This window comes from Ornithodoros turicata, unplaced genomic scaffold (genome assembly GCF_037126465.1).
Source record: "Ornithodoros turicata isolate Travis unplaced genomic scaffold, ASM3712646v1 ctg00001418.1, whole genome shotgun sequence".
Classification (NCBI taxonomy): domain Eukaryota; kingdom Metazoa; phylum Arthropoda; class Arachnida; order Ixodida; family Argasidae; genus Ornithodoros; species Ornithodoros turicata.
Genome location: NW_026999599.1, coordinates 22,242 through 46,828, shown reverse-complemented (window position 1 = coordinate 46,828; position 24,587 = coordinate 22,242). Strand labels below are relative to the sequence as shown.

Sequence of the window (24,587 nt, the reverse complement as noted above, 5' to 3'; positions counted from 1 at the left end):
ACGAGTGAGTCACATATTCAAGATAGGAGAAGGTCTAGATCGACCCTGGGAACGAGGCTATGTGCCGATAGCGTTGGCATATAGTGGATCACTGGCTATTTTGTCCCCGTGCCGTTTGAGAAGCCTCGCTTGTTGTTGGATTTACGTGAGCCCAGTTTTAATATTAAACAGGGTAAGTGTGTCACTTGTTCTTACCTTGTTCATCTCGTCAAGTAAGCTTCCTAAGCTTCTGGGGCAGCATTTTTGCCTATTCAGAGCAGTAGTTATTTCGCAGTTACCGATCTAAGTAGCCGTGGGTCGTCGACCAGTCTACTCATCTGTGCTCCAATCTTTCACATATTTATTTCTCGAATAAGGTCGATTAATTGCATTTATCCTGTTCATCGGGTCCAAATGAACATCTTGGGAGGGATTCGTACCATTCCGAGCAGTAGTTATTTCGCAGTGGTCGATCGAAGTAGCCGTGGGTCGTGGACCAGTCTGCTCGTCTGTGCTCCAATCTTTCACATATTTATTTCTCGAATAAGGTCGATTAATTGCATTTATCCTGTTCATCGGGTCCAAATGAACATCTTGGGAGGGATTCGTACCATTCCGAGCAGTAGTTATTTCGCAGTGGTCGATCGAAGTAGCCGTGGGTCGTGGACCAGTCTGCTCGTCTGTGCTCCAATCTTTCACATATTTATTTCTCGAATAAGGTCGATTAATTGCATTTATCCTGTTCATCGGGTCCAAATGAACATCTTGGGAGGGATTCGTACCATTCCGAGCAGTAGTTATTTCGCAGTGGTCGATCGAAGTAGCCGTGGGTCGTGGACCAGTCTGCTCGTCTGTGCTCCAATCTTTCACATATTTATTTCTCGAATAAGGTCGATTAATTGCATTTATCCTGTTCATCGGGTCCAAATGAACATCTTGGGAGGGATTCGTACCATTCCGAGCAGTAGTTATTTCGCAGTGGTCGATCGAAGTAGCCGTGGGTCGTGGACCAGTCTGCTCGTCTGTGCTCCAATCTTTCACATATTTATTTCTCGAATAAGGTCGATTAATTGCATTTATCCTGTTCATCGGGTCCAAATGAACATCTGGGGAGGGATTCGTACCATTCCGAGCAGTAGTTATTTCGCAGTGGTCGATCGAAGTAGCCGTGGGTCGTGGACCAGTCTGCTCGTCTGTGCTCCAATCTTTCACATATTTATTTCTCGAATAAGGTCGATTAATTGCATTTATCCTGTTCATCGGGTCCAAATGAACATCTTGGGAGGGATTCGTACCATTCCGAGCAGTAGTTATTTCGCAGTGGTCGATCGAAGTAGCCGTGGGTCGTGGACCAGTCTGCTCGTCTGTGCTCCAATCTTTCACATATTTATTTCTCGAATAAGGTCGATTAATTGCATTTATCCTGTTCATCGGGTCCAAATGAACATCTGGGGAGGGATTCGTACCATTCCGAGCAGTAGTTATTTCGCAGTGGTCGATCGAAGTAGCCGTGGGTCGTGGACCAGTCTGCTCGTCTGTGCTCCAATCTTTCACATATTTATTTCTCGAATAAGGTCGATTAATTGCATTTATCCTGTTCATCGGGTCCAAATGAACATCTGGGGAGGGATTCGTACCATTCCGAGCAGTAGTTATTTCGCAGTGGTCGATCGAAGTAGCCGTGGGTCGTGGACCAGTCTGCTCGTCTGTGCTCCAATCTTTCACATATTTATTTCTCGAATAAGGTCCATTAATTGCATTTATCCTGTTCATCGGGTCCAAAGGAACATCTTGGGAGGGATTCGTACCATTCCGAGCAGTAGTTATTTCGCAGTGGTCGATCGAAGTAGCCGTGGGTCGGCGACCAGTCTGCTCGTCTGTGCTCCAATCTTTCACATATTTATTTCTCGAATAAGGTCCATTAATTGCATTTATCCTGTTCATCGGGTCCAAAGGAACATCTTGGGAGGGATTCGTACCATTCCGAGCAGTAGTTATTTCGCAGTGGTCGATCGAAGTAGCCGTGGGTCGGCGACCAGTCTGCTCGTCTGTGCTCCAATCTTTCACATATTTATTTCTCGAATAAGGTCGATTAATTGCATTTATCCTGTTCATCGGGTCCAAATGAACATCTTGGGAGGGATTCGTACCATTCCGAGCAGTAGTTATTTCGCAGTGGTCGATCGAAGTAGCCGTGGGTCGTGGACCAGTCTGCTCGTCTGTGCTCCAATCTTTCACATATTTATTTCTCGAATAAGGTCCATTAATTGCATTTATCCTGTTCATCGGGTCCAAAGGAACATCTTGGGAGGGATTCGTACCATTCCGAGCAGTAGTTATTTCGCAGTGGTCGATCGAAGTAGCCGTGGGTCGTGGACCAGTCTGCTCGTCTGTGCTCCAATCTTTCACATATTTATTTCTCGAATAAGGTCCATTAATTGCATTTATCCTGTTCATCGGGTCCAAAGGAACATCTTGGGAGGGATTCGTACCATTCCGAGCAGTAGTTATTTCGCAGTGGTCGATCGAAGTAGCCGTGGGTCGTGGACCAGTCTGCTCGTCTGTGCTCCAATCTTTCACATATTTATTTCTCGAATAAGGTCCATTAATTGCATTTATCCTGTTCATCGGGTCCAAAGGAACATCTTGGGAGGGATTCGTACCATTCCGAGCAGTAGTTATTTCGCAGTGGTCGATCGAAGTAGCCGTGGGTCGGCGACCAGTCTGCTCGTCTGTGCTCCAATCTTTCACATATTTATTTCTCGAATAAGGTCGATTAATTGCATTTATCCTGTTCATCGGGTCCAAATGAACATCTTGGGAGGGATTCGTACCATTCCGAGCAGTAGTTATTTCGCAGTGGTCGATCGAAGTAGCCGTGGGTCGTGGACCAGTCTGCTCGTCTGTGCTCCAATCTTTCACATATTTATTTCTCGAATAAGGTCCATTAATTGCATTTATCCTGTTCATCGGGTCCAAAGGAACATCTTGGGAGGGATTCGTACCATTCCGAGCAGTAGTTATTTCGCAGTGGTCGATCGAAGTAGCCGTGGGTCGTGGACCAGTCTGCTCGTCTGTGCTCCAATCTTTCACATATTTATTTCTCGAATAAGGTCCATTAATTGCATTTATCCTGTTCATCGGGTCCAAAGGAACATCTTGGGAGGGATTCGTACCATTCCGAGCAGTAGTTATTTCGCAGTGGTCGATCGAAGTAGCCGTGGGTCGTGGACCAGTCTGCTCGTCTGTGCTCCAATCTTTCACATATTTATTTCTCGAATAAGGTCCATTAATTGCATTTATCCTGTTCATCGGGTCCAAATGAACATCTTGGGAGGGATTCGTACCATTCCGAGCAGTAGTTATTTCGCAGTGGTCGATCGAAGTAGCCGTGGGTCGTGGACCAGTCTGCTCGTCTGTGCTCCAATCTTTCACATATTTATTTCTCGAATAAGGTCGATTAATTGCATTTATCCTGTTCATCGGGTCCAAAGGAACATCTTGGGAGGGATTCGTACCATTCCGAGCAGTAGTTATTTCGCAGTGGTCGATCGAAGTAGCCGTGGGTCGTGGACCAGTCTGCTCGTCTGTGCTCCAATCTTTCACATATTTATTTCTCGAATAAGGTCCATTAATTGCATTTATCCTGTTCATCGGGTCCAAAGGAACATCTTGGGAGGGATTCGTACCATTCCGAGCAGTAGTTATTTCGCAGTGGTCGATCGAAGTAGCCGTGGGTCGTGGACCAGTCTGCTCGTCTGTGCTCCAATCTTTCACATATTTATTTCTCGAATAAGGTCCATTAATTGCATTTATCCTGTTCATCGGGTCCAAAGGAACATCTTGGGAGGGATTCGTACCATTCCGAGCAGTAGTTATTTCGCAGTGGTCGATCGAAGTAGCCGTGGGTCGTGGACCAGTCTGCTCGTCTGTGCTCCAATCTTTCACATATTTATTTCTCGAATAAGGTCCATTAATTGCATTTATCCTGTTCATCGGGTCCAAATGAACATCTTGGGAGGGATTCGTACCATTCCGAGCAGTAGTTATTTCGCAGTGGTCGATCGAAGTAGCCGTGGGTCGTGGACCAGTCTGCTCGTCTGTGCTCCAATCTTTCACATATTTATTTCTCGAATAAGGTCGATTAATTGCATTTATCCTGTTCATCGGGTCCAAATGAACATCTTGGGAGGGATTCGTACCATTCCGAGCAGTAGTTATTTCGCAGTGGTCGATCGAAGTAGCCGTGGGTCGTGGACCAGTCTGCTCGTCTGTGCTCCAATCTTTCACATATTTATTTCTCGAATAAGGTCGATTAATTGCATTTATCCTGTTCATCGGGTCCAAATGAACATCTTGGGAGGGATTCGTACCATTCCGAGCAGTAGTTATTTCGCAGTGGTCGATCGAAGTAGCCGTGGGTCGTGGACCAGTCTGCTCGTCTGTGCTCCAATCTTTCACATATTTATTTCTCGAATAAGGTCGATTAATTGCATTTATCCTGTTCATCGGGTCCAAATGAACATCTTGGGAGGGATTCGTACCATTCCGAGCAGTAGTTATTTCGCAGTGGTCGATCGAAGTAGCCGTGGGTCGTGGACCAGTCTGCTCGTCTGTGCTCCAATCTTTCACATATTTATTTCTCGAATAAGGTCGATTAATTGCATTTATCCTGTTCATCGGGTCCAAATGAACATCTTGGGAGGGATTCGTACCATTCCGAGCAGTAGTTATTTCGCAGTGGTCGATCGAAGTAGCCGTGGGTCGTGGACCAGTCTGCTCGTCTGTGCTCCAATCTTTCACATATTTATTTCTCGAATAAGGTCGATTAATTGCATTTATCCTGTTCATCGGGTCCAAATGAACATCTTGGGAGGGATTCGTACCATTCCGAGCAGTAGTTATTTCGCAGTGGTCGATCGAAGTAGCCGTGGGTCGTGGACCAGTCTGCTCGTCTGTGCTCCAATCTTTCACATATTTATTTCTCGAATAAGGTCGATTAATTGCATTTATCCTGTTCATCAGGCTCAGATGAAAATCTGGGGAGGGATTCCAGCCATTCCGAGCACTACAGTTTTTCCCGTCCATTTTAGTCCAAGTGCCATCTGAAATAACCCAAGTGTCATTCAATTTAATCCGCGTGCCACTTGAGAAAATCCAGATGCTCTCTGAATTATGTGTGCCATCTGAATTAGTCCATGGTGTTTTTAATAACTATAACCATGTGTTCACACGAGGGACATCCCCGCAGAATATTCTACAGACACGTAGTGTAAGGAGGAGTAAAAAGCTGCTGATGTCACTCAAGTTCTGCTGTGTCTTGTGTTGAGCATTCACACGGCACCGAGATACCAGGTGTTGGAGCAGAAATATAGCGGATGAGACAATTGGTCATGTAGTCTGCTAAGGAATATCTTGTGACTGATCTGTAGGATATTCCATGCGGTTAGCAGAGCGTGAACAGGCATGATGCTCTTTGCAGACGACACCAGTGGTCCTGTTGTCTGCCAAGGAATATCTTGTGACTGAGTCGCAGGGTATTCCCTGCGGTTTGAAGGGCACGGAAAGACATCCCGCAGCTTAGTCACTAGATATTCCGTATCAGACGACAGGACCAATGGTGTCATCTGCTATGTGAGTCATGCATTTCGTACTCTTCTAACCACGTGGAATATCCTGCAGCTCAGTGAGAAGACATTCTGTAGCAGACGACAGCACCAGTGGTGTCATCTGCTAGTCAGTCACGCCTATTCAGCCTCTCCTAACCACGCGGAATATGCTGCAGCTCAGTTAGAAGATATTCTGTAGCAGACGACAGCACCAGTGGTATCTTTTACTATACTCCATCATGCCCAGACGAAAATCTGTGGAGGTATTCGTAGCATTCCGAGCCCTGTGTGATCCATCGAAGTAGGCGTCGGTCGTCTCCCATGGCTGCCCACTCACCGTATGTGCACATGTTATCAGAGCAGTGCCACAGGCGCAGACAGTGTTTGTTGTGTTTATTGTCAACTCCTCTTATGTCTTTTCGTACTTCCTCTGATCCTGTCTTTAAGAGCAAATCCAAGATGGTTTCTTTTTTCTTTTCTTTTTCTTGTTGTTGTATGTATGTATGTGTTTTTTGGTTTTTTTTTAGGCTCTGTCACCTGTCTGTACTTTAAGCCTTTCAGACACCAAGTTTACAGCTAAGTGGACACAGCCTGCTGGTGTCTGGAGAATTCTGTAGCAGTCTTATATTTATGCAATGTGCCACTTGCTCTTCAATGACTGGTTTCCCGGTGTTTCCGTAGGCTTCCCCTAACATGACCACACAGTTCAGCTCATGGGTGGATCTTTGTGGTTATAGGGTCCATTTATGGACAGTATGCTACACTCATGATCTAGCATCAAGGAGGTGAGGGCCAGGACAACCGCACCTCCTCCCTAGACTTTTGCCCATCATTCAGCTCTCATTTTTGTTGTGCATTCGTGATGGGGCGTAGTCTAACTATCATCCCTCCTGTCATTTCAGGTGGTTTCTGCTCTAAGACCTTTTTATATCATCACCACTTGTCATAGTTATCACCAGCCCAGATGATGTTGGGCCACAGGTAACTCGCTGGTCAACTTGGTTCAGGTTTATAAGTTGACCAGACTTTAACTTTGATTTTCTTTGTGCATTAATTTTTCATTTATTCAGTCATTTCTTTTTTTCTTTTCTTTGTTATATTTCATCTGGTGGGTAAACAAGGTAACAAACTTCCCATATATTCTTCTACTTTGTCTCTTTGTATGCTCATCTAAGTTCGATCAATGATACACAAATTTTGTTCCTGTATCAACATAAGGCAAGCCCTACTCCTTATTGCATATTGTTTCCCTTTCTCTCTTGACGTGCAAATTCGTCCTGACAAATTTGGCAAGGACGTTGCTAATACGTACTCTTTTGGCAACATAAAGCGAGCCCCTATATGTCTCTCGAACCAGTTCTGTCCCCTTATCCAAATATTTTCTGTAAGAAATGGCACAATTCCCGTTTAGAAAACAAGAAAGAGTCTACTGACGCACCTATCAACTGATTAAACAAAAATGCCGACATGTACTGTAGTGACCGTACATCAAATTGCACAGCTCAAAGCTGATAGGAACAGGAACATTTCCGAAGGTTGCACAAATCAAAGAAATCTGCAAGATTACTACGAACACTTAGTCAATACGTTAATGCCATTTTATAATTAAAAGAACTATGAAATTGGCATAATGTTATAACACTTAAAAGGTCTCTTGAATGCATAAGAGAACGCGAGCCAGGAATACATTTCAAGGCTCTTCTTTACAGGACAGATAGTATTTTTGTTTCTGGCAGTCGTAATACCCAACACCATAAAACAGTAACTATATCTAGAAACAAACAGGTAATTATATATTTGCAGCTTTATATTTTCTGGCAGCAGATAATGATGTCTACATAGCATTCCAGTCACCATTGCTAATTTTTACCAGCTGCCGTGGTACAGTGGTTAGGATGATCGCTTTCTACGCTGAGACTGGGAGGTGACACACGGTTCGAATCCTGTCACCGGCTGTGCTCTCTGAGGTTTTCCCTGGGTTTTCCGAAGACTTTCCAGACGAACGTCGGCACAGTTCCCCCTGAAGTCGGCCCAGGACGCATACTAACCCCCCCTGTCCCCCACTCCTTCCTGCTGTCCTCTCTCCATCTGTCCACGTCTGTATGCCGCTCGTAGCCACAGTTGCTTCGTGGCACTGACACGTAATTTAAAACAAATTGCTAATTTTCTGGCAATAAAACTGCAGTGCAAATTCTGTTGTAACTGTTCTGACGATATAGCACCCATTGTCCTAAAAGAACATACAGCCTCGAGATCATGGCCGTCATTATAAAGTTTAGCATTATTTTGACTTATATACTTATTTCTAGGATGAAACAACATTGTGTCGTTTTCTTAAAATTAAGCCTTAAGCAGTTACAAGCTGACCACATTTTTAAGCTTTTTAAAAGAGTGTGGTTTGGCAGTCTCTGAAGCTCTATATCTGATGGCCCAGATAAAAGTTGTGTAGTGTCATCTGCATATATGATAAAGTTTAATTTTAGTGTGCTAGATTCTATTGGAGAAATATTTACGATGTCAATTATGTTCAAGTTGAAAAGTAAAGATCCTGAAATACTGCCCTGGGGAACACCTGGTTCCACACAGGCAAAATCAGATGTAACATTATCTATAACGACAGCTTGCTCTGTGAATGATAAATAAGTCCCATTAGGTCTAGTGCATCTCTGCAAATTCCATACCATTCTAATTTGTTGGTCAATATTTGATAGTTTAAGCTATCATGCTTTGTGGTTATCTATGTAGTTTGCTGATGTTAGGCACTTTTTTTTAATATAATGCTTTGTAATTTCGTTCAGTCTTGATAGAGCTGTCTCTGTAGACTTATTCTTTTGAAGGCCAAACTGCTGGTTAGTTACTATTTGATGTTTATCTAAAAATTTCTGCAGTCTGGTGTGAATAAGCCTCTCAAGACCTTTTGAAAATACAGGAACAATTGATATTCGTCTATAATTTTCGCCAGGCCGCGGCACCATAATGAAGACTTCTAATCTTCCACTGGTCTATGTACAGGTCTTACCGTTCTACCATGCTCAAGTCAGCTTGTCACTACCAGCTGCACAAGAACTTTTTCTGCTACCAGTTGAATAGGCATCTTCTATGTTGGCTGGGCATGAGTCGTGGATCCTGTTTCCCGCTTTATATATGCAAACCACATGGGATTCTACGTCATCTACAGTAGCGTCACTCTTCGTTGCTAAGCCCGCGAATTTTGACGCATAGAGTAGTGGGATAGGCCGCCGCACCATAATGAAGATTTCTAATGTTCCACTGATCTACGTACAGGTTGGTAAACTGTATTTTTGTTGCTGTACAACACCAGACGGTCCTTTTCTGGTGTTGCTGCCACAGTGCTACATGCAGTATTTGTGATATGTTTGACTTTGCAAAGTTGTTGCTGCTCCAATCAGGCGACATTGAACCAAACCCAGGTTGTTTCACTGATGAGCAGATTACTCGGCTTATGGCGTCCCTAGTGCGCCTCGAGGCTGGCCAATCATCAATATTGAATGACATAAAAGACATCAATAGTGATCTGAAAGCAACCGAGAATAAAGTAGCCATTCTATCTACCAAGGTTCAGTCTGTTGAAGGAAGTCTGGCATTATTTGGAAAGTTTGAAGAGTCAGTCATCAGACTTGAGAAAGCCTCTGAAACAATCCGTTCGAAAGTTGATCTTCTCAGGCAGCAGACTGACGATTTGGAAGATAGAATGCGATGGTCCAGCGTGGTCTTTTACGGGATTGATGACTACTCTAACGAACGCTGTGCACTATCCGAAACACGTATTACCAGACTATGCAATGAGAAGCTTGGCAAGGTTATCAGACCGGAAGACGCCCACCGACTAGGCAGCTATCATTCTGGTAGGATGCGCCCAATCATAGTGAAATTTTTGTCGTTCAGGAAAAAAGAGGAGATCCTGCATCATGGGTACTTGTTTAAAAATAGTCCGTACTCCGTAAGTGCAGATTAGACACTTGAAGTTCGTACCGCATGAAAGTGCCTTGTAGGATTTGCCAAGGTACAATCGAAGCCTTCTAAGGCAAGATTCCATAAATTCCATGTATATGATGTGATGATTCCAAAAAGATGTATATATCATTCCCAACACTCGAAGCTCATTTAATGTTTTAGTAAATTGCTAGCTGTTCCTAGTACATGTCCCACGCCCGCGCCCCCTCTTCCCTCTGTACCTTACACAAATGTTCGAAGTGTAAGGAATAAATAGGACCATCTCTGTTATCTTGACTCCTCATCTAAATGTGATGTTTTTGTACTGACAGAAACGCAGTTGAATTCCGATACCATACCTACTGTCACAAACTTCACTTACTCTCATAAGGGCAGAGCGCCAAGAAGAGGCGGGGGTGTCCTTATCGGTGTAAAAATGTAAAAAAAAAAAAAAATCTCTGATTCTGTTCTTGAAATTGTTTGGGTTTCTATACAATGTGGCTGTTCTCTCTTTTTATTGGGTATGTGTTATCGACTGCCAGATTATGTTAGTGACATTGCACAAGAGTTGCTACTGTAATGTGTGATATTAACGTTCGGTTGTCTAACGATAGCATTATACTTGCGGGAAACTTCAACATCACCGGTGTCGATTAGAACGTACCATCTGTACTACCCGATGGTTCTACCATTGCTAGAGATTTTCTTAACCTGTGTTTATATTTTCACCTTCACCAAATTGTATCTGCACCCACACGTGTAACAGAGAATGCCATAAACATACAAGGTCTTGCTTTTGTCATCTGCTCCTGATATACCTTATTGTCTCACATATATGCAGGAATAAGTCACCATATCGTTATCCACTTTAGTTTATGTATGTAGACAATTTCTCTCTCGTTTGTCTAGATCGAAAATGCACGACTGCTCGTGCGCATCTTTATTTGCCGATTGCCTCTCCTCTTGGACACGGTATTGGCTTACATAAATATCGGTCAGGGGTTGGGGCCTCTGGCCTCGTCTGAATCACGTAGCGGATTGGCGCCGTGCTTTTTGTTTTGTCTTTGGGTCGAAGCGCTCGAGTTCACACATTTACACGTAGTTGGATTACAAAACATGACACTGTTAAAAAAAACACGAAGGTATACGACAGTGCAAATTTCACGACCATAAATCGTGCCCTCTCATCATTACTCGAGTCATTTTTATCGAACTTATCATCCCATTTTGCGGATGAAAACTGGCTTTCTTTTAAATCGCTACTCTCCAACCTTGTCCAGAAATATGTACCTTCTTTAAGCATCTTTACTTCTTCCCATGCAACATGGTACGGCAAAGCCATTAAGTCGTTAATGAACAAGAAAAAGAAATTATTCATATGCACTAAAGATTGGAACATTGTTGAGTTGTGGGCACTGTACTGTGCTGTGCTTTGACCTACAAAAAAGGAATAAAGAAAGCTGAAAGAACGTTTTTTTATATAATCTACCCAGTCTTCTCCTAAAAGTACCTAAATAATTTTGGTCTACCATACATCCATCGAACTCTGGGAATTATAACTTGTCAGTAACAGGGAACTCGTTCCACCTGAAGAATGCCCAGAAGTACTTAGCCAGACTTTTGCGTTAGTTGAGGACCTAAGCAACATACTGGAATACTAAAATGTCGGATGTCCCTCTATGAATTTCGTTGAAATATCTGAAAGCGGCATTTCAAAACTAATCGACTTGCTCCCAAGCTTTTTTTCATGCCGCTTCGATACTATAAATTCCAAAATCGTAAAGGGTATGACGCTCATTTTGGCATCTTATCTCGCAGTTATCCTCCAGCAGTCCTTAAACATCGCAAACGTGACTGAAGCTTAGCGCCTCAGCAAAATCATTCCAATGCACAAGAAACCTGACAGGCACAGCGCTAGCAATTACTGTCCCATATCACTAACAAGCATTCCCTCAAAAATTATGGAACACATTATTTTCTCTAATCAAATGACCTTTCTTGATACCAATTCCATAATTTCCCCTTGTCAACATGACTTTCGCAAACGCTTTTCATGTGAGACGAAACTCATCTCCTTAACCCATGACATTCATGCTAATGTCGAGAAGGATTTCCTAACAGCTGTAATATGTATCGACTTCTCCTGGGCATTAGATCACGTTCCATACGGTAAGCTAATATATAAACTGCACCACCTGAACATTGACTCTGTCATTAGCATGGATCTCCGCCTTCCTAAACTCACCCCAGCTCCAAGTTTGTATTTGTACGGAGTCTACTCAGAGTTCCATCCTGTAATGTCCAGTGTTCGACGAGGTACTGTACTGGGACCTTTTCTATTGTTCATTAATGATTTGCCTCAGGGTATTCGGTCATCCATAAGTCTTTTCACGGACGACTCCGTATTATGCTGCCAAGCTTCGCCCCTGAACACCAAATAATCCTCCAGAACGATGTTACGTTAATCGAAAACTGATGTAGTAATTTGCAAGTGTCAGTTAATACTGACAAGTTCTGCTACGTACCATCTTGCAGAAAACAGCCAGTAGCGACCCATTTGTACACATTATGTAGAAGTGTTATACCACCCTCCACGTCGTAGAAATATCTCGGCGTATCTCAGCGTTCACCTTAATCATAACCTCTGATGTTCAACCCATGTAGATTACATAGCAAGCAAAGCCAATCGCACTCTAGCGTATTTAAAATGCCATCTCTTCCCCCACTCCTCCTAACGTTACGCGTATAGCTTCCTAACATTAGTCCGCCCCAGTTGGGATACGCTTCAGCTGAGTGGGACCCCCAACGAACATTCTTACCAATCAACTTGAAGCCATCCAAATCCGTGCTGCCAGATTCATCACTAACAACTACTCGCCATATGCTAGCATCTCTTCTCTAAAGCAAACAATTGACCTAGAAGGTCTATCTGTACGTGGAAGGATCTCCAGATTATCACTCTTTCACAAGTTCTACGACACTCCTGCCATCGTATTATACTACATGAATTCATCTAATCGGATTTCACCCTGCATTGATCACAAATTAAAGTAGCTCATCATAAGTGCAGCAAGTCTTCTTTCGCAAATTCATTTTTTTCCTAAAACACTCATTGAATTGAATAGCAATAAAAACCCCCGTTCCGGGGAGCAAGTCAAAAGACTACACAACACAAAGGCACGGCTACATTGCTACACCGAACAGCCCAATTTTTAACCATTTTCCTCACTCCACCCATGTAACGCCCTCTACAGGCATTTCTGGGTGCCAATAGACTGAATTGAATTCAGTGATTTCATATGTCATCTTTATCACCTTATCCCCACTTTTATGGATAACTGAGACCTTTGTTTTTTGAACTCTGTGGGAAAAGTTCCTGTTTGGAGGGATGAATTCTAAATGTCTACTAGAGGAGCAGGAGCAATCATGTCTATAGCATACATATTTAATTTGTGTCATCTGTAGCCCGTAGATATTGCAGCTTTTTGAATTTTCAAGGAGTACGAGGGTGGTTCCATAAATTTCTGGCCCGACCAACATTTAATAGTCATAGAGACGAAACAAGCGTATCACTTTTCAACATAGTCACCCTTAACTTCGATGCACTTTTGACATCTTTCAACCAGCATTCTTATACCCTCGAAAAAATAGTCCGAAGTTTTGTCCGCAAGATGCTGGAAAACTGCCTCTTGGACCTCACTATTGTTTTGAAATCTCCGTCCTCTGAGATCCTTCTTCAAGTTTGAGAACAGTCACTCTGTGCCAAGTCTGGACTGTAGGGTGGGTGGTGGATTTCTTCGAAGGCGCACTCCTTCAGTGCAGCCTTGGCAACAGAAGCCATGTGGACAGGGGCATTGTCCTGGAGCAACCGGACACCTCGACTCAACCTGCCGCGCTTCTTTTCCTTGATGGTGTCTCGCAGTCGGTGCAGGAGTGAAGCATAATAAGTCGCATTCACTGTGGTGTTCCTCTCTTTGAAGTCGATGAGGAGGATCCCGTGACAATCCCAAAATATTGTTGCCATGATCTTCTTTGCGGATTATGTGACCTTGGCTTTTCTTGGGGGTGCTTCTGCTGGTTTGCGCCATTGCATCGACTCCTTTTTCGAAAGGGGACCATAGTAGAGCACCATAGTCTCATCCCTTGTGACAATTGACTTCAATATTTCTTCTTCGTTCTCGTTCTCATGACAGAGCTCCAAAAACTATTTGGCACACACGACGCGCTGTTGCTTTTGAACTGACGAGAGAAGTCGTGGCACCCATTTTGCACTGACCTTTTTCATGTGAAGGCCCTTGCCAATGATGCGAAAAACGGTTGTTTTGGAAAGCCCCAGCCTTTCTGAGATTTCCTTCACCTTCAGACGCCTGTCGCTCAGCACTTCCTCCTCGACAAATTTTCTTGTGTCACCACTTCCACTGGACGACCATCGCGTGGATCATCTTCAGTGGACTCTCGCCCCAGTCGAAACTGCTTAGCCCAGTCTTTTACCGTTGTGTACGACGGAGAGTCTTCCCTGTACACGTTGTTCAGTTGCGCTTTCATTTCTTTAGGAAAAAGTCCCTCTTTTGTCAAGAATTTTATCACAGCGCGGTACTCGATTTTTTTTCCATTTTAACTGAAGCGTGCACCTTGGCTGTTTGAAATGCCGCTCTCCAACCGACAAAAGCATGGATAGGGTTGAGGGTGGTGCTCCGACCCTCCAACAGATGGGGCCACGCCTCCTTGATCGCATTTTCAAATTCGCGCGCATTTTCTACCTCGGGCTGGAAACTTATGGAACCACCCTCGTAAGTAGGTTGTAGCTACTATATAAAAATGCTGATCCTTGGACACGATTTCGCAAGTAGTCATGTCCGGCAGATATTGAACTGAAGGTGACTATGGTAACAAAAAAAATCCTTAAATGTGTTTCTGAAAGCTTCTCCGGTAATGACAACCCTGTCAGTCTCAATACCATTGATGGAATGTCCCAGCGGGTCTTCCTCTACACCATCAACCGACTGTTGACATGGCTTGTAATTTAGGAGGTTATTGAGATTTTTCCACATTAAGTCACTTCTTTTTGAGGTTTCACTATAAAGTGAGGAGTAGTAATCTAACTTCACCTTGTGCAGCGTTAATTTATTTCTTAAACTCTTAAATATCTAATTTTTTATCTTCCAGTGTTTTCAAGAATTCTCCAAACAATCAATCAATTAATAACACGTATATGCTTTCGAAGGTCTGGAGTTGTCTGGGCTTCGTAATTTTTTATACATGTGTATAAAGGGGAAATGTCTTTGACAAATTCTTATAAAATTGACACTCGATACTGAGTAACAAAGATTTACGTCATTTTCATGAAGCACTGCACTCCAGTTTACCAAGCTGATTTTGTACGAAATAGATCAAGAGAAAGGAAAGACCTGTAATTGGTTGCGAGGTTATGCTCTTTTCTCTCTTACTTCGATCAACTTTTGCTGCGCATAACAGAGACACTGGTAAGTGGTTGCTAATGTCAGTAACTATTGTGCCAGTTAACTTAACATCTGTAGTAGCATTTGTCAGTATAACATCCAGCAATGAAGAACATGTATCTGTAACACGTGTCAGTAAAGGAAGTATTCTTCTGCAAACATAAGGCATACTCATACATACTCTCTCTCTCTGAGGCCTGTTCTGTCCTCTTTCCCAAATCTTTCCTTACCTTAAATAACATTGTTTGTGAAAATTTGCATATTCGCACTTCGCTTGAAGAACTTGACGATTCCAATCAATTGTGAACACAGCGCACTAACAAAGACATCTGTCATTCACTAGCCGTAACTACACTACCCCAGCACACACATCATTTTACTCTTGCCAACGTACAATCTACTCAATGTTATCCACCTTCTGCATGTGCATCATATCTTGCGCTCTGTGTTTCATTTTTTGCTCTAAATTCTCCACTTCACATTTCAAAAACCTCTGGTAAAATAAATTTTTGACAATTTTGTTTTTTCGACATACATTTTTTTTTACATGTTTGTTGACATACAACTGTTAACCATGCGCAATGCTTGAAATGTGTCTTATATGAAGGAGACATCATATAGATTTTTCTCTCTCCCTCTGCACCCTGTGGAGATGAAAGTTGATGAGCAGTGCTTGAGACCATCTTCTGAATGAAGCTCGAAACAGTCTCCAATCTGTTTTTTCTACATTAATATCATCGTCTTCATCCAGTGCTGTCATAACCTTTTCTTTTTCTTTCTTTTTTTTTCTCAAGAATAGAAAGAACAGAAATTGCAATACTTGATGACAATTTATGTTCTGATGACTCATAGAAAGGACAAATACATACAAAGCCTCAAGTACCCAGTCTTACAGCCTGCTATCCTTTTCAGTGACTTCCTTCTTTCATCATTACAATACTTGCCAAGTTAAGTGAAAGCAATCACTCTCCATGCATGTCTTTACTTCCTCTCGTTATTTCTATCCTTCTGCCAGGGTACTGTACATGTATTCCTACCTTCATCAAGAATACTGGTGGCACTTGACGTTAGGCACATTTATGGCCAGAAAAGCTCTGCTCATTTGCTCTGACTTTTGCTCAGCACAGTACAGCACACTGTGTTTTACAGTAACAGGTAGTAACTTTTCTTTTTGTTTTTTTACTTTCAAATTCAATCATACATGAAACGAATCTTCTCATAATACTGTGCTGCACTGTGCAAATGTGTTTTGTCTTCTGCCTTGTTTTGATTTCATGCTGAACAATCAAATTAAATGTAGTTAGGCCAAGGGCAAAATTGCTTCCAGCAAATACTGCATGTACCCAATACTGACTGGCATGCATGACCATTCTATATATGTGATGCTGATGTAAAAATATTTCCACTTGCAGGTTTTGTCCCTCAAGCAGCCCTTCCAACGCGGGAAATCTGTCTTCTCTCTTACCAGAAGCCTCCGCTATCCTCTTCCTTTGTCTCTATCATGGGCACTAAGTGTGCTGGTCTTTGGTTTAATGAAGTCTTCGTCTCTACAGAAGCAGGTCTGCACAGAAATGAAAATTTCTTAGGCTTGTAAATTTATTCCATTATTTAGTGTATATACATATATGATGTGTGAATAGTGCACCAACAAAATTTTCGTTAAGCCCTCCACATTCTTGGAAATTCCTGTAACGGTTTTCTGTTCGGTGACAAACGTATCCAACGTCTTTGATCATAGTAACAAATTTTCGGTACCACAGTTGCTCACACACAGTCTACTTTACTCCATCTACTGTGCAGTCTGATTTTCATGCCAGGCAGGGAGTGCCATAGCCATAGCATAGTTTCCCCAGATTGTGTTCTGTATGTGCATCTATGTGATAACATCCTGGCTACCTGCAGCAATTGGCTCTGTGCAACAGACAAAAGCACCACTGCTGCTGTCTTTGAGGAGCAGTACGTGTTGCTCCTTCGTTTTAAGTTTGCATTTTTCTTTCCTTTCCCATTTCACTCTGAACCATGCTCTGAACTACCCAGCCACAGGCTCTGCAGTCTGCATCACTTGTTCTGGATTCAACTGTGTTTTGTTCAAGCGAACATTTATTTATTTATTCTATGGAACGAATGTGTGAATTATTCATACTGTTTGGCACAAACAACTACAGATTTTTGTAGCACGCTATCGTATGTCATCCGTTTAGATTTGTTGTCATATCTTCTCTGTTTGAGTGATGTAGTAAAACACTTGTAGTTCATGGCTTACATTTCGCTGAGCCTAAGCAGGAAATATCCAATCATGGTGCAACCAGCCTCTACCAAACAGTTTCAAGCTTTGTTTCAGGGCTCTTTCTTCTTCTGTTTTTCGAGATGTCTGTGTTTCGGGACTTGAGCTCATATAATAGTGTCATTTTTGGAACACATAGAATAGCATCTTTTGCATTACTTCTGTTGTCCTCATGTTGATACTAAAGGACATGTCTTGCCTTCTTTCTTCCATTGCCAACCCAGTTCCTGCTTTCCTGCTTTCTTTTTTTTTCTTCTTCAGGGCCAATGTTACCTACGGAATACTTATCACTGTCTTTCACATTCAGTGTAACATGCTTGCTTTTCCTAATCTTGGTGTGTGTTTTTTGTGTATGTGTGTTAATGTTTGTGTGTCACCTGCTGGCTGTGTCCTCATTGCTATTCCTGAAAAGTACACAGGCATGAGGCAGGCATGCTATGATGTTGTCTGTGTCTCCAATACTATATCTCAGGGCTGCTTCTGAACCAGCCAGGCTTCCTGCATTGTTTGCTGTATATATTTGTCACTATCAGTGAATGCTACACAAAAATCAAGAATGCTTGCTTAGGTTTTGGAATCTACCATGCAGTGAGGATCTCTTCCCCGGTGGGTTTCCTTACTGTGGGAACAAGCTGCCACCGCTCCATTTTACCAGCATTGGGGTGTTCAGCCAGTCACAGCGTGGTGTGCTCATGATCACTGATATGATATTTGACATCGTTATCAGGTATAGCTACTGTGTCATTATCAGGCTGTGGGGTATTCTCTTCTACAGAGTGTCTTGTCTGTCGTGAAATGTTGTCTTGAACTTATTCCAAAATATGTTTACATTAAATTTTGTTATTTCAGACTTTAGCAATTTTTCTTCTTCCTCTTGTGGAGCACTGAATGTTCTCTTTGCCCCTTGCCCTTGTATACATGCCCTCTTTTGCATCTTCTGTTTTAGAAGTGATAAACTGGTGATGTTGGCCCTACAACTCTCTCACCAACTCCCCTTTATGTGGTCCATTCAGTTTCTCGAATGAGGTTTGAGATTTGCATCCTGAGAACTTTCTGTTGTTCTACTATAGTGTCCCATTGTGCTACAAACAAATATATCTCACAACTTGTCTCAGAGTTGTCTCCCCATCTTCAGCCATGATTGAGGACGTATTGCTGAAGGTGAAATGCAGGTCCACCTTAGAGATGGACAAACATCTGGTTGCGATGTGCTTGCGTTGTGCTTCTGAAGGTTCTCTTTGCCGATCCTGGTCATGGCACCATGTTGACAAACTGGGAGACATTGAGATGAGAATATTTTATTCATGTGAACAAAGAGCCAGGGAGACGTGATACCAGATCATTGTTGTTTTGTCTAGATTGAAGCACTCGTAATCACCTCCCCTGACATTTTGTCAGCTCGGGAATAGAAAATTACAACTGTGTGAATATTCAATATTTTGAATACAAATTGAATATTTCATACTATTCACAACCTCTTTTCAGTATCCGAAAATTTCGAATATTTTTTTAACAGTAATGAAATGAGATTTGGCTGTGACCATTCTGCAAGTGGGCTTTGTCTCATTACATATAAGATTTACGTGAAGCCCACTTCAAGATACTACCATTTTTTGTGTGTGTTTTCATTCTGCAAGTCAGCTTCACATGATTACACGCATGATTTAGGTGAAGCACACTTTACAATGATCACAATTTTCTGTTTCTAAAGTATACCACATTTTTTTAGTTTATGGTCAACACTGTAATCTAGGAACTGCTTATTGCAGTAAATGTACTCCCAACTTTATGTTATGTTATGTTCACTAACAGGTGGAAATATGTGCAGCTTCTAAAAAGAAAAAGTACAGAAAATTTGCAATGTTAGCATATAAATGAGCACACACAATGAAATGCACACAATGCAAGCAATGAGATGCACACAAAGCAGGCTGCATGGACCATGTTGACTAAGTCTCAGTGGAGTTCATCTCACTAATGCATTAAACCATTACCAACACAGAGATAAACTTCTGTCACGCTATGTTATTCTAGGTGGAAAGGCTAACGCTTTTTGAGCAGAACATCATCGAATGAACAAAACCCCACAAAATATTTCACTATGAGGTATCCGAAATTATCCAAATTTGATTCACGTTCTGAAAGAAATAATTTGAATTAGATTTGCCATCTGAAGAAATTATTCGAATTTGTTTTGCAATAAAGTTGCTATAAAAAATCTGATGTTTCTGCATATGTGGAAGAATATAACAAACATTTGCAATGTTTGCCTTGTTCACAATATCGAATAAGCAACATATTCCCTTCATTGATGCAGTTACAAGCACACTTTATCCAAGCAAATGTGCCTTATCAATATTATATTCATTGAGGAGTCATGCCCAGTATGCATAGCCTTTTGCAGAAGCCTGTCATCCATCTGCTGCATAGCTTCCTGGGACTCGTTATTTGGAATATCCAGAGAACATTCGTAGAACCTCCTGAAGGTTGTAAACCTACAACAGCGTGCACCGTTCCTGCTTTTTGGAGATGCCACATTGATTTGTGTCTCAGCTTCTATCAGCTCCTGCTTTCAGCTTAGCTCAGTTTATTTTTACAAGCACTTTTTGATGTCACCTTGTTTTTTTCACCTTTTCTGCACCTTCATGGTGTGTGGAGCCCCCTCGATCGTCAGCACCAGCAGGGGATCCCTAACAAAGGTAATCCTCTACCTCAATCTCTCGGACGACTGTAGTGCCCATGTATGGTACAAATTTTTCTAATTTGTCCTTTACACTCAACATGGTTACAACACTTACAATGGTTCTAGGGCTTTTATTACATAATGTGTGCTTTACCAATTTTAGAATAATGTGTGCATCATGCCATTGAATCCGAGCTGAGTTGTTTTGAAATGATGGTACAGAAATCTGACATGTTAAAGGGTACCTCCGAGTAAATTATTCATAATAGTAGGTTGTGTTGGTCTGGCTCTTGCAAGCAAAACATTTGAAATTTGTATATTTCCTTTGATATTCCTGCTACCATAAGGAAGCAGCATCCTTTTGCTCTACCAGGCTAAGTGACCTTAGCTCTAAAGCAAACTGAGGACAAGAAAATATTTGACTAAAGGCTCTCCTTATACCAACAGGGGAGTAAATGTCAGCACCAATGGAGTGGAATTCGGTTCAGCATATCAGGAGGCAACACGGAATAAGGGACCACATTTTATTTGCTTTAAAGAAAGTCCTACGACTAGTGGCTTAGCATGAAGGGGAAGATTTTCTGGGGTGCAAATTATTGCAAAGGAGAGAAATAATTTTTGAATGAAACAGTGAAACTGTTGAACAGTCGAAAAAAAAATCACTTTCTTAATATTAGGTTGCTTTTGGAACGATATCTTCTGGGCTCCCCAATAGTGATAGGGGCGAAGTTCCATTTATGCTCGTGTAAAATTGCATTTGTGTGCTTCCGCAGTAGGCAGTGTGATGAGAAAGACGCGCGTATGAGCGCGTCAGCTGGAACCATCTGGGAAGGGGGGGGGGGGGCATTTTGATGCGTTCAGATTGCGTGTCATGCTGGGGGGCACGATACTCGTTTAGCCCCGGGCGCTATAGGAACCCTTACCGCTTGCCTTATCTCGACGGAGAAGTAAATATGGCTACCATTATCCTGTTCAGCATATATTCTGTGCAAGAATATATATTGTTACTTTCGTTCGAATGATATTTAGTTGACCTTGGCTTCTTCTCGAGTATGCAGGCCGTCAGCTCGCTTTCCGTTCGATCTGAGATGTTTATACTTATTTATTTCCTGAATAAAATCGATTATTCGCACCTATCCTGCTGAGCAGGCTGAACTGCTGGCGACAACACTGCTACGGCAACCGAGGACAAGACGAACTTGCTGCGACGCCACCGGTGTCACCTGTTGCTCCCGCTAGAGCCCTGCACCATCCGCAGATGGAAGCGGATATCCGTAAGGACACTTGCGGATTCGGATGAAAATTTAGCACTTCCTGCGGTGTGCGGATCGGATGCGGATATACCGCGTGCTGTAATTTTTCGAGCTGCAATTTATCTGTATTGCGCGCCGACAGCGAGCGCATGTTCGGGTTCACTTTCACCACATGCACGGCCGAGACGGGAGAGGAGGCATTCTGGCAACTCGAACCACGCGAGCACCGGCGAGGTAGCGTTCCACGCGTTCCAGAAGTCTCTCCATATCGCGTTTGTTGAAAGGTTTACCTTCGCTTGTCGTCAGAAGTCCTTCCGTGACAATATGGAAGCATCCGAAATTATCCAACATGTTCTTCCTGCGGTGTTTACGCGTCCTTCGAAACGTGCGGATCGGATGCGGATGGTGCGTCTTGCTCAGCGGATCGGATGCGGATGTAAATGGTTGTGTATGCTGCGGACGCGGATAACGTGTGCGCGGATACGGGTCGGATGCGGATGCCAAAAATCTCATCCGCGCAGGGCTCTAGCTCCCGCCTCTCACTCTCTCGCGTCCCGCCGTTCGAATTTGTAGCCGCCGTGGTGGCCGTGGCGCCTTCATTGTAGCCTCTGCAGCCGCGCTGTTACGTTTCCTTCGTTTTTTGTTTTCTCTCTTGTAGCTTGGTTTTTGTCGCTGTTGATACGTATTTTTTTACATTTAGCTGGTACTTAGTATCTCGTGACGATATTAAGATGAGGTATGCGCACGATTTGAAGTTAACGCATGTACTTTATCGCAGAAGCGCGCGCCTGGATAAAAAGCACTAAAAAGGGATCATGCGCGTGCTATAATAGATCAGGCTAATGAGACTAATAGATCAAACAAAAGCGGAAGGATATATGACAAGTGTGGACGATTAAATCTCAAAGGGGGAAGCCGGGAAGTCGCCCAGCTTATTGGAATCTCTAAATGGCTTAGTTGACCATTCTGGAAACTACCTGTGGGGCTTCAGCTGGAACCATCTGGCACCACTGATGTCACCAAGGTGCAACCAGCCAGACATCCAACTGAAAACCATTCTGGGGCCAGTCCAGATTTTCTCCTGGGAGAATTCATCGTCCCCATTCTGAGCTGCAGTTCGCAGTGGCCGGAAATGGTGTGGTCTCCCCAGTGCCGCCAGCTCGCAAGCTGGCGGCACTGGGGAGACCACATACGATTGGGCGCCAGACGCGTCTGTCGCCCAATCGTATGCATATTTGTCTCTCCATGTCGATTAATCGCGTTTATTCTGTTCGAGATTCATACCATACCCAGCTCTTGTTATTTCGCGGTGCCTGGTCGAAGAATGTAAGGCGCAGCTGTACGACAGATGCCCGTTCTCCTGTTACCCAATCTTGAAGGTATTTATCTGTGTAATAAATTCGGATTATTTGTCCCTATCCTGTTCATTACGCTCATATGAAAATCTGGAGGGAGATTCGTCCCATTCCGGGCCGTAGTTATTCTACATTAGACTATCGAAGCAGCCGTGTTGTCTACTGCAGGAATTTCCCTACACAACCCCATGCATTTTTGCAACCCCCCCCCCCCCTGAAATTTATCAGGTGACCCCACCCACCTCGGCCACCAACACGCTCTGGTAGAGAGTCCGGCGCAGCGAATTACATCCTGTATTGTCAAACTTGGGCTGTAGGACCACGGTCATGCAGATGATCGTACCACGCGTTTGTCCAAAATCATTTGAAAGTGTCTGTTCAATGCATATATTGCGCGCATATACGAGCAAAATGCGTGCGAGCACGCAAACTTAATGTGGATCGCATTAAGAACCATTTGTGCCCACTCAATCAGGCGAGGTATTCTGCTTTTTTTCGTTCTAAGTCGCTTTATTTTTTTTTCGTTTTCACCGTGGTTGCTAGGTGTTCATTGAGCTCCCTGACACAAGGTGCTAGTCTTTTTTTCTTTGTCAGTCGTGTGATTATGCATCTTAATGTTGTAATGCCGTTCATAATGAATCTGTATTCTAATGTACTGTGTTCTAACGTAATAACATGTACAAATAAAACGGGAAAGCTGTGCAGAGATGTCACCATTGTGCCACCATTCTTTCCGTGTCTGAGAAAAATTCCTTAAGTGGAACCTTCACCAAGCATACCCCCCCCCCCCCCCCCCAGCAGTGAATTTCTTGGGAAATCACTGGTCTGCCCGTTGCTCAATGTTACACATATTTATCTCCCGAATAAAGTTGATTACTTAAATGTATCCTGGTCAGCGTGATCAAATGAAAATCTGTTGGGATAGAGATTCGTACCACTCCAAGGTTATTCAGCGGTAGCGGGTCCAAGTAACCGCAGTTCTATATAGACAGATGCCATAACTTGAACATATTTATCTACATAATAAATTTTGATTGGTGGGGCGTAGCTTTTAACTGATTAATTGCCTGTATCTCGTTGACTATAGACGACCCTCTGTTTACAAACATGTGACGTCACGATAACACTGTTTCGAGGTTATATTTTGCAGTGGTGGGCAAGAAGCGGGAAAAACGCCTCTGCTGATAGGCTGATAAGGATGATAGGTGCCCACCAGCATGCTTTGCGGAGTGGTGAAACGTAATCCATGACGTAGAGGTGCAGGTCGTCTATAGGCTCAGATGAAAATATAGGGAGTCATTCTACCCATTCTGGGATGTAAGTATACTTCCCAAGCAGCACAATGTACTGAAAGTGGAGTGCAATAGAGGTGGACGGGTAGGTGAAAAGCCTTGAACAGACTCGTGAATCTACAGAACATTGAGAAGACACATACCGCACACCCTTATTGCACTCGACTTTCAGTACATTGTGCTGCTTGGGTTCTTTCACGGTGGTCGGGTGGTCGCTCGAAGCGCACGTACGGCGAGCTGGAATGACTGGCGTGGCACCCGGCCACGTGCGATTGTTTACATGCATTCTCTGATCCTCGCTGCGCGCCTTTAGGAAGGATTTTTGTGGGGATCTGAGGTACCCCTCTATCTGTTTCCAGGCGCATGTGCTTTCCGTGAAATTCAGAGGTTCCATGATGGCTTATCAGGGCGTCTTAAGCTCTTGCTCAGTACAAGGTCGTTGCTTGCTACTGCTCTCTCTCTCTCTCTCTTGCAATTGATAATTCGTTGCTTTCATTATAATAACCTCCACAAAGTAAGAGTTCCTGAAGCAGTCATTGCGATAGCTTATGGGTGTAATATGCCTAGAATGTTTGTTTCTTTGAATTCTTGTTGAATGGTAAGGCACGTACTTGTGCGCGTCAAGCTTACTATATATCTCCTCCCAACACGAAAAAGATCTTTAATCTAGCAATTCTAACATACAACATTCTAACATATAGTGGACCCCTAGCCCCAGG

The 24,587-nt window shown here is 43.1% G+C and overlaps 1 long non-coding RNA gene across 5 annotated transcripts; it reads left to right on the top strand.

Moving 5' to 3' along the window:
- The first annotated feature begins 6 nt into the window (after positions 1 to 6).
- Positions 7 to 20,452, top strand: LOC135376985 (uncharacterized). 5 transcript variants are annotated; one of them, XR_010417949.1, is made up of 5 exons: positions 7 to 172; positions 6,270 to 6,373; positions 6,491 to 8,873; positions 16,414 to 19,984; positions 20,416 to 20,452. It is a non-coding gene; the product is annotated as an uncharacterized LOC135376985 (long non-coding RNA). The 5 variants fall into 5 exon arrangements; XR_010417950.1 differs by lacking the exon at positions 20,416 to 20,452 and having other exon boundaries at positions 6,491 to 6,569; positions 8,601 to 8,873; positions 16,414 to 18,140; XR_010417951.1 differs by lacking the exon at positions 20,416 to 20,452 and having other exon boundaries at positions 6,491 to 6,569; positions 7,462 to 8,873; positions 16,414 to 18,140.
- The last annotated feature ends 4,135 nt before the right edge of the window (positions 20,453 to 24,587 follow it).